Source organism: Mytilus galloprovincialis, chromosome 5 (genome assembly GCF_965363235.1).
Source record: "Mytilus galloprovincialis chromosome 5, xbMytGall1.hap1.1, whole genome shotgun sequence".
In the NCBI taxonomy this organism is placed as follows: Eukaryota; Metazoa; Mollusca; class Bivalvia; order Mytilida; family Mytilidae; genus Mytilus; species Mytilus galloprovincialis.
The window spans coordinates 48,046,922-48,063,180 of record NC_134842.1 but is presented as its reverse complement, the minus strand read 5'-3'; the positions used below and the strand labels follow the sequence as shown (position 1 = coordinate 48,063,180).

Here is a 16,259-nt window from a genome sequence, read left to right as displayed (position 1 = left end):
TTTTTCGTGAAATAACTAACAATTGCATATAGTGTTGGAATTCCTAACCACCTGAATGATACATACGAAATTAAATTTATCATAATTTATTTCAGTTCTTTGAATATTCAGAAAATAAATAATTTATACACAAAATCGTTCATAGTTAATCGATTTTCATTCTTTGTTTCATTTTGTTGAACGAAGTTCAACACTACTTTATTTATAAAAAAATGTTTTGCCAAAAAGTTATTCATAATGTATTTGTTGTAAAACATATTGTTTTCCTTTCATTATAAAAAGAGTCATATTTCTTTTCTATAGAAGTTCAATACATGTGAATTACATTGAATGTTTAAATCAATTTTATTAAGGGTATTTCCATTTCCAATCCTAAAATTATCCTAATCATAGTATTCGATTCAACTTATTGGAATTGAAAATTTCCATTTGTATTACTGTATATTCGATTTGAAAATGAGGAAGTCCACCGCAGTTTGTTTATTGCATACACACTGATAAACACAAAGTGTTCATATAAACAGGTAAGTTTGAAGTTGATTTTTACTCATATCTCTTTTTGTCACTTTTTTCAATATCATTTGATCAGTGTATGTAAAGTTCGGATCCTAAAATACCATTTTCACTGTATATGCCATGCATTTCTGATGTAGAATGGTAAATAAACAGACGGAAAAATTATGATTTTTGAAGAAAATGAAGAAAATTGTTCACATGTATTATATTTAGTAATAAATAATACAAGTTATACAAAATAAGAGATGGGAACGGGTTTTTAACGCGCCGAGAGCCATTCATACGTGAAATATATACAGAAATAGGTGAATATTTAGGACGTTTTACGAACAAATCGTGCAGGTGATTAAAAACTAGCAAAAAAATATTCATTACAACACAATTATTAATGTTGTATAACGTAGAATAGCTTTTGTTATTCAGTTTGCCCATATTGTATTGAATTCCACTATGATGCTATCTTTATGCGAGTCATGTTTACTGTTGAATAATGATACTTTACTTTCATTTTCACTGTAGAGCGATTCATTAGTATTGTATATGCGATGCATTTTCACTGTATGAATTTTATTAATTTTTATGCATTAAATTCCAAATTCAGCCGACTTGCACAAACAATAATTAAAGTAAGAAAAGGATTTGATAGTGCTGACTTTGAGATTAAAAGTTTGATTGAACACTCCAATAAATTCAATAGAATTAATATTTATTTCAAATAAAACACATCGTTGTCATAATATAACAATATGTGGATCATTTTAGAGTTGAAAGTGTTTCTTAGATTAATGCAAAATATTTTCAAATGCATTCCAATTTGATAAAAGTCATGTTTCTGCAGTAGTCATTATACGCATGTGCAAACAAATTTTATCATTGGATTTCGAGTTTGTGTCTATTTACCAATCAGAAGAAGCATGTCATAGAATTTTTTATAATTCATCAGAATCTTTATTTAAAGTGTAGTTATATTTATCCAATGCATTGAAACTTAATCACTGAATATGTACATCTCGCATGTCTATCGAAATAGAATGGGATAAAAACAACAATACTTTCTAATATTTTTTTATAAATCACTTCTTGACCAATTTCGATGAGGTTTTGAAGTAAGATTTTTGATTTTGGGTAAGGTTTTAAATTGGCCCACAGGGTCCAAAACAAAATTTGAGGTTCTTTGGTAGGCTGAATTCATACATGATTGTGTTTATTATTATTTTTTTTAATTTTTGGTCCATTTAACAAGTTTGTGGGGTCCAAACTGTCAAGAAATAAATTCTTTTGGATTTCAACAACAGTTGAATATTTGGGGTACTTTGGAATGCTGAATCTTACCGTGTTTTTTTAATTTGGGATTTTTGTATTTTGGGCCAAGTTATCGAAATTGTCCACATAGAGGCCCAAAGGGTCCGAAATTCAATATTTTTTTGATTTCATCAAAAATGAAGTCTAGCTTGAATGTTGTGTACATACTTACCCAAAACTGTTCAGGGTTCGACCTCTGCGGTAGTATCAAGGGTGCTGTACAACACGTAAATCATGTTCCAATGCAACGTTATCAGTATACGTTTTTGACAGATAAAGTTTGCCCTACACAACTTGACTTGCATTTCAAGCTTTAATGACTTTGGATAATTATATGTCACATTGTCGTTTTATTTTATACAGTAAAGAACATGCAAGCAACAATCGAGCTAAAAACTATCTTTCCTTCAGAATATGGATGTTGAGGCATTTGGGGGCTCAACAATAGGGGAGGCAAGTGAAGATGAATCACAGAAAAAAGAAAGAAAGTTAAGGAGGGGTCTTCATACCAATGCACGTATTGTCCTTTCAAGACAAAATGGGTAGCTAGTTTTCCCAGGCATAAAAAGATCCACACTAATGGGTTAAACAAATGTGACCAGTGTGAATTAAAATTTTAAGACTTCTCAATAAGCATAACAACTGATAGCATGGAGAAAGCCTGATTTGTACTCATTGTTTGAAACACTTCAAAAGCAGAACTGGGCAGTGGCGGATCCAGAACTTTTTGTAAGGCGGGTCCTATGGCTGACATAAAAGGGGGGACGGGGCTCAAGTCATGCTTCAATGATTCCCTATATAATCAACCAAATTTTTCCAAGCCACCCCCCCCCTTTGATACGCCTATGCTGGCATAGCTTACCATATGAAGAAAGCAACAGGAACTTTTAATCACATCTGCTCGTTTTATAGTAAAACATTAAAAATGCTTCGCTGACCGCAGAGATCGAACCCTGAACAGTTGGGGCAAATCTGGACATAATATTAAAGCTTGATACTATCTGAATTTGGATTGTGATCTTTATGACGTTATACAGGTTTCTGACACAAGGTAAATGTGGTCGAAGATCTTAAATCGTATGCGCAATACTGTGCTGTCAACGTATATTTGTTCCACCTAACAGAAGTTCCAATGGAAACTTTGTTATAAACATTGTCATAATATCTATTGCTGTTGGAACAAAGATTCTATAACATTTATTCCGTTAGGAACATATACGGTAATACTTCTTCCTGTGGAAATAATATTCCAGAATATCTTTTCCTTTTTGGAACTTATATTATGAAGGAACTTCTATTCCGTGACAGTGCAACTGAAGGTTTCTTCCCGCCCATAACATTTTGTTTTCCTTCTAGGATATATAACCATCAAACCAAATCCCAGTCTTTCCTTTCTGGTAATGAACCTTGTAGTACAATTTTAGAGAGGTCCATACACTTGAACACAATATATTGTCTGGAAACTAGAAAAATGTTTGTTTTGCCATTAATTTTACCCCTAATTTCTGCATGTTTGGGGCAATTATCCCCGAACAAAGTCCCAGTTTTCCATTTGTGATAATGCGAAAAAGATCCAAAAACGTCAAACAAGTAATTATCCGGAAACTACAAACATGATTGTTTTTTGTCCCTTTTTGTTCCTTCATTCCTAAACTGTTAGTACCATAACCCCAAAATAAAACCTAACATTCTACTTGTGGTATTGAACACTGTGGTACAATTTCAGAACAATCAAAATTCTTATACACAAGTAATTATCCTAAAACTAAAAACATGCTTCTTTTAGGCCCCTTTTTCGTAAACGGTTGGAACCATCATCCCCAACATTATCCCAACCTTCCTTTTGTGGTATTGAACCTTCTTTAAAATTTATATAGATCCATTTACTTAAATTAAAGTTGACCGGAAACCAAATGGGTCTTCGGACGACGCAGACGATAACGACATCATAGCAATATACGAACCGGAAAAAAAACATTGCGGGGAAACATTTCAGTTTTCAGTTCACACATGTCAATACTGTGGGAAAACGTATAAATGGCCAGCCAGTTTCTATAGACATATAAAAATTATAAATAGATATAAATATTAAAGTAATCAAATAAGTTTTTCATTTGTTGCAAGTTTAATTATTACAGTAATCTACAATAAAAATTCATCGCATTTTCGAAAATTCTACATCAGAAATGAATGCCATACAGAAATAATTCATCGCAACTATAGTGAAAATGGATCGCTTTTATTAACTAATATCCTATGTTATGTTGCTTTTTTTACACATATTTGAACTTTAATACTGTTAGTTTACATTAAAAAGACACATCATAATGAAAATATGTTAAAATTTAGTTTCAAATCAATTATTTTGGTATTTTCAAAACGTAAACAAATAAAGTTTTCCCATGATCCTTTATTCTACAATGAACATACTCGCATACAACAGTGAAAATGAGGTGACTGGATTCGCACTTTATATACACTGTTTGATTATGTCAGTTTAATTATTTAAATATATCCAATGTTTTTTTATAAAAGTATTTATATTTATTCAAAAGAAATTGAAAAGGAAAGTGAAATTACTGGGTTGGTTTTTTTTTAATTTTTTTCAATAATTACCCGCAAATGTATATTAGTTTCCCTTCTGATGATTTTTTTTTATTAAATTTAATACTTTATAGCATGGTCTACAACTCTGATCACATAAAGTATAAATGACTTGCAAAATTTTCGTGGATTTTTGGAAAACTGCATTCTATGTCAGCAAAATACATTTGTTCTCGGAAGGTTGTAACTTATAGTTGTCCGTAATATCATACATTATAACTCATTGCTGGATTGGTCAATGACCCAGGTAAACACATAATCGTGTAGTTTGTAAATAAACAATTGAATTGGCGGGAACATTAGTATGATATGTACCTGTATAAGGTAGTTTAAACTCATGATGCTAAATAACGAAGTGAAGAATGACTGTAAAATGCATAATTATACAGACGTTTAAAAACATCAATGAACTTTAATTGCAGTTTAATTTCAGACGCTTATATAAAGCAGTATATTTTATAAAATGAAGAATATTTAATGGTTTTACATGTACGTGTTAAACACGCAACATTTGAGACTGCCTATAGGAATGCATTGATTATACATTATATAAAATATCAGATAATTTTTATTAAATATATACCAATGACACTCAAACAATTTTTGTATTTACTTATTGAAATAGTACTGATGTAATAATTGAATAAATAAGTATGTAATATTTTATGTTTTTGTGACATCTGTTTTTGTGAATACTAGGTATTGAAAATTAAAAAAAGAAAAATAAGCATGGCGATGTTTTACATCGTCAACCCAAGATGATACTTAATTGAAAATCAGAACCGTCCTATATTTATTAAATATTTGAAATATTCTTCATTATTTCCCCTTTAAAAATGTAAGTAAAGACAACGAAATTTAAAGTCACTCCTTATAGAAATAGACAACACATGAATGAAATATATATTTTCAATGAACGAAAACAGGAAGTTCAAAAGTTATTGATTATAAATTTTACCTTCATTGTGTGTCAATCTTGATTATTTGTGATCACTAAAATTATAAAGCACATGTTAACATGACCCAAATAATACCTATAAATGGTCTAACAATAGGAACAATCTACATTCAATCTATCATGACATGGTTCAGTGTGAAAATAAACTGCTTTATAACGGTATTGATTACAAAGATTAAAAACAGAGAAAGCAATGTATAGATATATAGTGTAGGTTTTATTAAATATATTTAATGAACCTTTCCACATATTTGTAAATTCCCCATACTGTTCTCTTTCAATTTCAGATGAATGAAGGATAAATGAAGATAAGAATATCGTTCCTTGTCATTGTATTTATATCGATAACGTCTTATAATGTGACAGGTAAATATAGTCTGTGGAAATAAAAGCGTTAATAATAACTTATCGACCATAAAAAGACAAATACTGAAACATAAAACATGGCTTTAAACAACATTAAAATAACAGCAAAAATAAATTAAACTGTCAATTGTTCTTGAACAATTGAGAGGTCTTTCCTTTTTCAATGTAAAATACATGTTCCAACAGACGTAGAATGTATTGAAAAGGTCAAGGTCAACCTTAAAAAGCTCGAAAACACACTAAAAATCCTTTAAATAAGGTTAAAAACACTAAATTCGCTATCTGGGATATGACCTTGACCTTTGACCTTTTGACCTTTGTCAAGGTCATCGGTCCCCAATGCCATTACTGAAGACCCCAAGGGTCTAGGACCTTTGGTTATATAGTAAAAGCTGATTTTGTCTTTTCAAAAACCTAAAACAGGGGTTATGCCCCTTATAGAAAGGTCAAATCTCTTTGATCAAAATGTAACAAAGTTGCGCCATAATGACCCAAACATTTTCCACCATTTAAAACTTCTGTAAGTATAATGGTTTCTGAGATTATCCCATAACAAGCTGTTAGGTCAGAGGTCAAGGTCAACATACAAATTTGACCTTGAGATATTTTTTAAAGATACATGAAATGATGATGATTGGTGAAGATCCTATGTGTCTACGACTTACGGTTTCTGAGTTTTGGTGGCCAACCGACACCGGTTAATTTTCATAGGGGCATAACCCTACCAATGAGTCGTTGAATCTTTTCGATCCAAATGTAACGAAGAACCGGGGTCTGGTCCTGAACAAATTTCACCCTTCATTTTTTTTCTACCTATTACGGTTACGGTGTTGGAACGATAACAAGGTTTTTGGGTTTTGGAGGGATTACTCCGAACCGACAAAATATTTCGACTCACAGGGTGAGTTCCGGATAGGTATTCATGACACCAATACAAAGTGTGAACATGAAAGCGACATGGTTTACGGTTACGGAGGGAAATTTTGTCAAAGTTTGGCGGAACAAGAAGAATAATAATTAAACTGTCAATTGTTCTTGAACAATTGAGAGGTCTTTCCTTTTTTAATGTAAAATACATGTTCCAACAGACGTAGAATGTATTGAAAAGGTCAAGGTCAACCTTAAAAAGCTTGAAAACACACTAAAAATCCTTTAAATAAGGTTAAAAAGACTAAATTCGCTATCTGGGACATGACCTTGACCTTTGGCCTTTTGACCTTTGTCAAGGTCATTGGTCCCCAATGCCATTACTGAAGACCCCAAGGGTCTAGGACCTTTGGTTATACAGTAAAAGCTGATTTTGTCTTTTCAAAAACCTAAAACAGGGGTTATGCCCCTTATAGAAAGGTCAAATCTCTTTGGTCAAAATGTAACAAAGTTGCGCCATAATGACCCAAACATTTTCCACCATTTAAAACTTCTGTAAGTATAATGGTTTCTGAGATTATCCCATAACAAGGTGTTAGGTCAAAGGTCAAGGTCAACATACAAATTTGACCTTGAGGTATTTTTTAAAGATACATGAAATGATGATGATTGGTGAAGATCCTATGTGTCTACGACTTACGGTTTTTGAGTTTTGGTGGCCAACCGACACCGGTTAATTTTCATAGGGGCATAACCCTACCAATGAGTCGTTGAATCTTTTCGATCCAAATGTAACGAAGAACCGGGGTCTGGTCCTGAACAAATTTCACCCTTCATTTTTTTTCTACCTATTACGGTTACGGTGTTGGAACGATAACAAGGTTTTTGGGTTTCGGAGGGATTACTCCGAACCGACAAAATATTTCGACTCACAGGGTGAGTTCCGGATAGGTATTCATGACACCGATACAAAGTGTGAACATGAAAGCGACACGTCTTACGGTTACGGAGGGAAATTTTGTCAAAGTTTGGCGGAACAAGAAGAATAATAATAATAATTAAACTGTCAATTGTTCTTGAACAATTGAGAGGTCTTTCCTTTTGTAATGTAAAATACATGTTCGAACAGACATAGAATGTATTGAAAAGGTCAAGGTCAACCTTAAAAAGCTCGAAAACACACTAAAAATCCTTTATATAAGGTTAAAAACACTAAATTCGCTATCTGGAACATGACCTTGACCTTTGACCTTTGACCTTTGTCAAGGTCATTAGTCCCCAATGTCATTGCTGAAGACCCCATGGGTCTAGGATCTTTGGTTATATAGTAAAAGCTGATTTTGTCTTTCCAGAAACCTAAAACAGGGGTTATGCCCCTTAAAAAATGGTCAAATCTCTTTGGTCAAAATGTAACAAAGTTGCGCCATAATGACCCAAACATTTTCCACTATTTAAAACTTCTGTAAGTATTAAGGTTACTGAGTTGTATTGATAACAAGGTGTTAGGTCAAAGGTCAAGGTCAACATACAAATTTGACCTTGAGGTATTTTGCAAAGATACATGAATTGATGATGAATGGTGAAGATCCTAGGTGTCTACGACTTACGGTTTCTGAGTTTTGGTGGTCAACCGACACCGGTAAATTTTCATAGGGGCATAACCCTACCAATGAGTCGTTGAATCTTTTCGATCCAAATGTAACGAAGAACCGGGGTCTGGTCCTGAACAAATTTCACCCTTCATTTTTTTTCTACCTATTACGGTTACGATGTTGGAACGATAACAAGGTTTTTGGGTTTCGGAGGGATTACTCCGAACCGACAACATATTTCGACTCACAGGGTGAGTTCCGGATAGGTATTCATGACACCGATACAAAGTGTGAACATGAAAGCGACACGTCTTACGGTTACGGAGGGAAATTTTGTCAAAGTTTGGCGGAACAAGAAGAATAATAATAATCAGAAGAAATACAGTAAGGTCTTTCCCTTTAGTAAAAGGAAAGACCTTAATTAAAATGTCAATTGTTCTTGAACAATTGAGAGGTCTTTCCTTTTCGAAATGTAAAGTAAATGTTCCAATAGGCGTAGAATGCATTGAAAAGCTCTCAAACACACATAAAGCCGTTAAAAAATGACAAAAACAACAAATTCGATAATTTGGACATAACCTTGACTTTTGACCTTGTAACCTTTGTGAAGGTCATTGGTCCACAATGTCATTGTAAAAGACCCCATGGGTCTAGGACTTTTCGTTCAAGAGTTAAAGCTAATTTTACCTTTTCAGAAACCGTAAACGGCGGTTATGCCCCTTAAAAATATGTCAAATCCTTTCGGTTAAAATGTAAAAAAGTTGTGCCTCAGTCACCTTAACATTTTTCACTGTTTACTATTTCTGTAAGATTAACCGCTTTTGAGATATCGACTAAAAAGTTGAAAGGTCAAAGGTCAAGGTCAACCTTAAAAACATTTAAAACACACTAAAAATACTTAAAATAAGATCAAAAACACATAATTCGCTATCTGGGACATGACCTTGACCTTTGACCTTGTGACCTTTGTCAAGGTCATTAGTCCACAATGTCATTGCTGAAGACCCCATGGGTCTAGGACCTTTGGTTATATAGTAAAAGCTGATTTTGTCTTTTCAGAAACCTAAATCAGGGGTTATGCCCCTTACAGAAAGGTCAAATCTCTTCGGTCAAAATGTAACAAAGTTGCGCCTTAATTACCCAAACATTTTCCACTATTCAAAACTTCTATAAGTATATTGGTTTCTGAGATTATCCCATAACAAGGTGTAAGGTCAAAGGTCAAGGTCAACATACACATTTGACCTTGAGGTATTTTTCAAAGTCACATGAATTGATGATGAATGGTGAAAATCGTAGGTGTCTACGACTTACGGTTTCTGAGTTTTGGTGGTCAACCGACACCGGTTAATTTTCATAGGGGCATAACCCTACCAATGAGTCGTTGAAACCTTTCGATCCAAATGTAACGAAGAACCGGGGTCTGGTCCTGAACAAATTTCACCCTTCGCTTTTTTTCTACCTCTTACGGTTACGGTGTTTGAACGATAACAAGGTTTTTTGGTTTCGGAGGGATTACTCCGAACCGACAAAATATTTCGACTCACAGGGTGAGTTCCGGATAGGTATTCATGACACCGATACAAAGTGTGAACATGAAAGCGACACGTCTTACGGTTAACGCGGATAAATTTGTCAAAGTTTGGCGGAAGAATAATAATAATAATAATAATAATTAAAATGTCAATTGTTCTTGAACAATTGAGAGGTCTTTCCTTTTCGAAATGTAAAGTACATGTTCCAATAGGCGTAGAATGCATTGAAAAGCTCTCAAACACACACAAAACCGTTAAAAAATGACAAAAACAACAAATTCGATATCTGGACATGAGCTTGACTTTTGACCTCGTAACCTTTGTGAAGGTCATTGGTGCACAATGTCATTGTAAAAGACCCCATGGGTCTAGGACTTTCGTTCAAGGGTTAAAGCTAATTATACCTTTTCAGAAACCGTTAACGGGGGTTATGCCCCTTAAGAATATGTCAAATCCTTTCGGTCAAAATGTAAAAAAGTTGTGCCTCAGTCACCTAAACATTTTTCACTGTTTACTATTTCTGTAAGATTAACCGTTTTTTGAGATATCGACTAACAAGTTGAAAGGTCAAAGGTCAGGGTCAACCTTAAAAACATTTAAAACACACTAAAAATCATCAAAATAAGGTCAAAAACACATAATTCGCTATCTGGGACATGACCTTGACCTTTGACCTTGTGACCTTTGTCAAGGTCATTAGTCCCCAATGTCATTGCTGAAGACCCCATGGGTCTAGGACCTTTGGTTATGTAGTAAAAGTTCAGAAACCTAAATCAGGGGTTATGCCCCTTACAGAAAGGTCAAATCTCTTTGGTCAAAATGTAACAAAGTTGCGCATTAATGACCCAAACATTTTCCACTATTCAAAACTTCTGTAAGTATAATGGTTTTTGAGATTATCCCATAACAAGGTGTTAGGTCAAAGGTCAAGGTCAACATACAAATTTGACCTTGAGGTATTTTTCAAAGATACATGAATTGATGATGATTGGTGAAGATCCTAGGTGTCTACGACTTACGGTTTCTGAGTTTTGGTGGCCAACCGACACCGGTTAATTTTCATAGGGGCATAACCCTACCAATGAGTCGTTGAATCTTTTCGATCCAAATGTAACGAAGAACCGGGGTCTGGTCCTGAACAAATTTCACCCTTTGTTTTTTTTCTACCTATTACGGTTATGGTGTTGGAACGATAACAAGGTTTTTGGGTTTCGGAGGGATTACTCCGAACCGACAAAATATTTCGACTCACAGGGTGAGTTCCGGATAGGTATTCATGACATCTATACAAAGTGTGAATATGAAAGCGACACGTCTTACGGTTAACGCGGCTAAATTTGTCAAAGTTTAACGGAAGAATAATAATAATAATAATTAAAAACCAATTGTTCAGAGAACAATTGAAGGTCTTTCCATCAAAACAATGTATTTTGATATGAAAAGTTGTGAAACTAAGTTTAAAATGTCATTTCAATCGTCAAATGATAGCTCCTAGTAAGCTGATTCCAAAAATATATTGTTTCCATACATTTTTTTTAAATAAGGGAGATAATTTGTTACTTCCGGTTTGAAAAATGTTACTTCCGATTATATTTGAATATTTACTTGACACTGATTCCAAAAATATCTGGTTCTATATACTTTTATATTAAAAAGTACAAAAAAATAGCTATTTCCGGTTTACAAAAGGTCACTTCCGGTTGTTTTTTACAAGGTTAAATGGTTTGATATCTTTTTCTAAAAGTTGTATATCTTTATCATGTATACATATAGAATAAAAGCAAAGGTCAAAATCTAGAACGTCAAATTAAGCTATGACCTTGAGATCAATTTCAAGGTCATAAACCAAAGACCTCAAATCAAAAGACCATAGGTCTTAATTATATTTAGTTAATGAGTTATATCACCAAACGCGTATTTTTAAATACAAGAGGGGAGAAAACTCCCTTTTACATTCAACATACGCTTGCAATCAAAATTTACATCTTACGACATGTCGCAACTAACAATTTAGTAAAAATAATTTGTTGACATCTTATACAGTCTTTGGATATAAGTGAAAATAAGCCAAATTCAAATATTAGAATATGACCTTGACCTTTGACCTTGACCTTATTTTCATTTTTTGGGACCAAGGACCTCAAATCAAAAGATCCTAGGTCTCTATCACTTATGATTTATAAGATAGAAATTCATATCACTTATATCAGATGCATAAGGGGAAATAACTCTCATATGGAGCGGTCATATCGCTTCGGTCAAAATAGGACAAATCATGCGAAGGATATAACGAGCAATTTTGTAAAATAAATTTGTCATAATCTTTTACGGTTGCGAAGGAGATGTGATAACAAGGAAAACAGTGTTTGGGGAGATAACTCCTACAAAGAAAAGTATTCGTTTACGCAGGGTAAATTTCAAAAGCGCATAAACTGTTCGATATCATATACAAAATATCTAAGCGACATATTGCGAAACAAATGTTTATCGCAAGAACAAAATTAGGCGGAAGAAAAAAAAAAAATAATCAGAAGAAAAACAATAGGTCTTTCCACAGAAAAGTGGAAAGACCTAATAATAATAAACAGAAGAAATACAGTAAGGTCTTTCCCTTTTGTAAAAGGAAAGACCTTAATAATAATAAACAGAAGAAATACAGTAAGGTCTTTCCCTTTAGAAAAAGGAAAGACCTTAATAATAATAATAATAATCAGAAGAAGAAATACAGTAAGGTCTTTCCCTTTAGTAAAAGGAAAGACCTTAATAATCAGAAGAAATACAGTAAGGTCTTTCCCTTTAGTAAAAGGAAAGACCTTAATAATAACATAGTTTCGGTATTACAAAGACCCCGAGCCAATATTTCAGTTGTTATTATTTTTAACGGTTGAGACGTATCACAATGTATCAGGTACTAAATAATAGTTTTATATTAAGTTTATGGGACATAATCCTTACATTAAAAGACTTGCATATTTGTGTAAAACATCTTAATATATGTATCATATACTACAAAGATACACAACTAGTTTTAACACGGTTACTCACCAATAGTTTAACTGTTGTTGAATATATACATTATTATAATGATTTGCAATTTATCTACATCAGGGATAAGTCTTGTCAGATATTTAACATTTGATGATCCAAAATTTAAAATCTCTTTCTTTCATATCATATATGAATTTGACTTATCTCCGGGGAGTCCTGTCTTATAAACGTTTACTCCATATTTCATTTTATTCATGTTTTAACCATCGTTGTCAGAATGTCTTCTACATGTTCTATTTATCAGGTCAAATATCCCATTGTTCCTTTCGAGTTTGCATGACTCTTTATTTACTTTTTCTTAAACACATACACTGTAGAACGATTTACGTTTTTCAGTCGTCCATGCCTCATGACCACGTGTTATTATTAAGTACGATTATATGAACCTCTCACTTGTATTTCTTTTAATAGAGGCGACATGTGCTGCAAATGAGTTTGAGTGCGCTGACGGAACTTGTATTCAATCTGTATATCAATGTGATGATAGCTTTGAATGTTCCGATTTTTCTGACGAAGGAAACTGTATGTATTTTTATAACACTATACTAACTTTTAGTGATTGTTATACCTGGACAAATAAAAAACTTTTGAAATCACATGGTTTGATTTATTCACAATCTCAATCGAAGAAATTTTATTGTTTTGGCATAGCGTCGTTCAACTTATCTTTAATGATTTTGGTAAATTTTATCTACCAGACTAAGTAACTTTCTTTTTTTAAGGCAAGTTTTTGCTACCATCAAATAAAAAAAAGTGCTTAGTTTGTTTCATTCGATTCTGAAGTACTTTCTGCAATTAAACCCCACGCTCACTTGTCAAAGTTCGGAAATCCGCTAACCATTTACTTGAATATATATCTATATCTATATAACTGTATTGCATACATATTTATTCAAATTTTTTACTTGTTCTAAACTATGGGAAACGTCAATTGATATATAAATATTTTTAAATAATGACTTCACGATTACAAAAAGCTAATATTTACTACTTCGGCATACTTTTTTTTCAATTGAAATGCGTAGCTATTTGTTGTGGTCTTTTAAACTCCTTTTTGTACTTTTGTTAATTGTTGTGTTTGGGCACGAATGATCGATTTCCTATTTATTTTTTAGGCACAGTTGTACAACCTTGTGTCGAAGGACTGCAACAATGCAGTTCAGGAGAATGTGTAGCTAACATTAATGATTGCCCAATAACATCAGAGATACAGACAACCATAGCATCACCGCCGGGACAACCATCAGGTTAAGCAGTGTCAATTGAGGCACTATCATTTTGTCGTATTATATTTTTTATCTTTTGTCCTTTTTTTGGTTATTAAGCCCTTCAACTGTTTTAGTTTATATAGATCTTTGGCTTTCCTATATTTTCATTAGAAATTGTAAAGATAAACCCAACGTAGATAAATTAATACTTTTAACATCCGTTTGAACCAAATCATGAAATTAACAGTTGTTTTCTATGTAACATGACATGTAATGAGACTGAAAACAAAGGTAGAATTTCCTGTCATTTCAGGTATCTTTGTTGTATGTGTATCTTGTTTTGCTAAAGGTGTGTCGTAATTTTCCCTTTTATATAAATTTCTAAGAAGACTTGTATATTTTATAATCTTATATACTTACTAATATGCAGTAACGTGTCGGAATATTGGATAGCTCGCTGTCTTAAATATTTAGTCATACCTTTACTGTCAGGAATCGAGTGTATAAAATAACTTGTAATGCATAGTTGTAATGTGAACAGGTTATGATAAATTGCTTAAAAATTGTTCGATAACATTTTTGATATAATCCGCTCTATGGCATATAGAAGACCCGTGTTGTCAATTTCTAGATGTAAGTCGTAGATAAATAGTTATTGAAGTTATGTCATAAGTCTCTGGTGAATTGTTGTCTCATTGATAATCATATCATATATTGTTTTGCATGAACAAATGTGTTTGCTACCGCACAAAGATACAATTACTGGGGAATTCTTTATATTTGTTGGATACCAATGTTCGTGGGTTTCGTTGGTACTGTTGAACCATGAATTCAAATGTCCAACAAAGAGCACATTTTGAATAGGCTTTGTATGCAGTGATTGTTAAAACCACGAAATCATATATCCACGAATATGCAAATTTTCAGCAATCCACGAAAATTGATATCCACGAAAATAAATGAATCCACAGTAAGGTCTTTCTATCGTCTATGTCTCTTTTTTTTATCCTTAATTGATATAGCTCTCATGAATTTTAATGTATTGAATTATTTATCTCTTTTTAGATGACTCCCTCTCGGCTTTGCAAGTTGGTATCATAATCGTTTGTGTGTTGCTTGTGGTCATATTAATATCCATAGTATTAATATATTTTTTTATAAAGAATAAAAGGTATGAGTATAGTCAAGTACCTTACCATAGATTTTTTGAGAAATACTTTTCATTTTAATTAATCTATGTTAACAGCTATTGCAGTAAAAATAATTTGCTTTTAAAACAATCAAAGTAATGCAATATGTATATTTCCTCTTTTTTGATACAGAACAAAACCACACACACTTGTATTCAGAATCAGCGGTCAACATTTTTATTTGGTAAACACTCTTACGTAAAATATACTATTACTTGAAAAATTCCTGTGCATCAAATTGATCCAAATAATTAAACGTATATCAGAAAATAGCACATAAGTCCAATAGCAACCAACAAATCGTCAGCCTTTTAAAGAAAGGCAACAGTAGTATACAGCTGTTCAAAATTTATAAATCGATAGAGAAAAAACAAATCCGGGTTACTAAATAAAACTTAGGGAAACGTATCGAAACAGAGACACACCATCGAAACGTAACACACAGAGAAACGAACTATAATGTAAGAATGGCCATTTTCCTGACTTGGTACAGTGTATTTTATGAAAAAATCTATTAACCACCATCATTTTCATTAAAAGATAGCTGTTATAAATGATACTATGATTTATATACAGCTTAAAGATTTATCGATTTTTTAATTTTGAAAACTTTTCCTTTGACTTTCCTTTATATTAAGTTATCTTTTTATTTCAGAAAGCCACCAGCACAAGTGACACCAGTGACACCAGTGGCACTAGTGGAACCAGTGGCACTAGGGGCACCAGTGGCACCTACCAATCATGAAATTAGTTCTAATGCTGTAGAACAAAAAGATCCTGTTTGATGATAAGAGATTCATATAAAATGAAAATTTTAAAACTTGATATACTGTGTTTGCTAGTCGAAGATTTGCTTCGTAACTATGAAACGTATCTTTGTTTCATAATAAGTCGTCTTCGATGACCGTCCGTTTTTCACCCCCGCTTTGAAAAAAAATGGGGGTTTAATGTTTATGTCAGTCTGTCAGTTAGTACTATGAATATTTTCGTCGATCTTTCTCAGGAACGACATTACATGCATTTCTGAAATTTGGGTTCAGGGTGTATATGAGCCAGCTATACTGTGTTTTTTT

At 32.9% G+C, this 16,259-nt stretch overlaps 1 long non-coding RNA gene across 1 annotated transcript; it reads left to right on the top strand.

Moving 5' to 3' along the window:
• Nucleotides 1-499: 499 nt before the first annotated feature.
• LOC143075945 (uncharacterized) lies at nucleotides 500-15,144 on the top strand. The gene is made up of 5 exons (XR_012978478.1): nucleotides 500-524; nucleotides 5,668-5,746; nucleotides 13,200-13,310; nucleotides 13,904-14,035; nucleotides 15,062-15,144. It is a non-coding gene; the product is annotated as an uncharacterized LOC143075945 (long non-coding RNA).
• The last annotated feature ends 1,115 nt before the right edge of the window (nucleotides 15,145-16,259 follow it).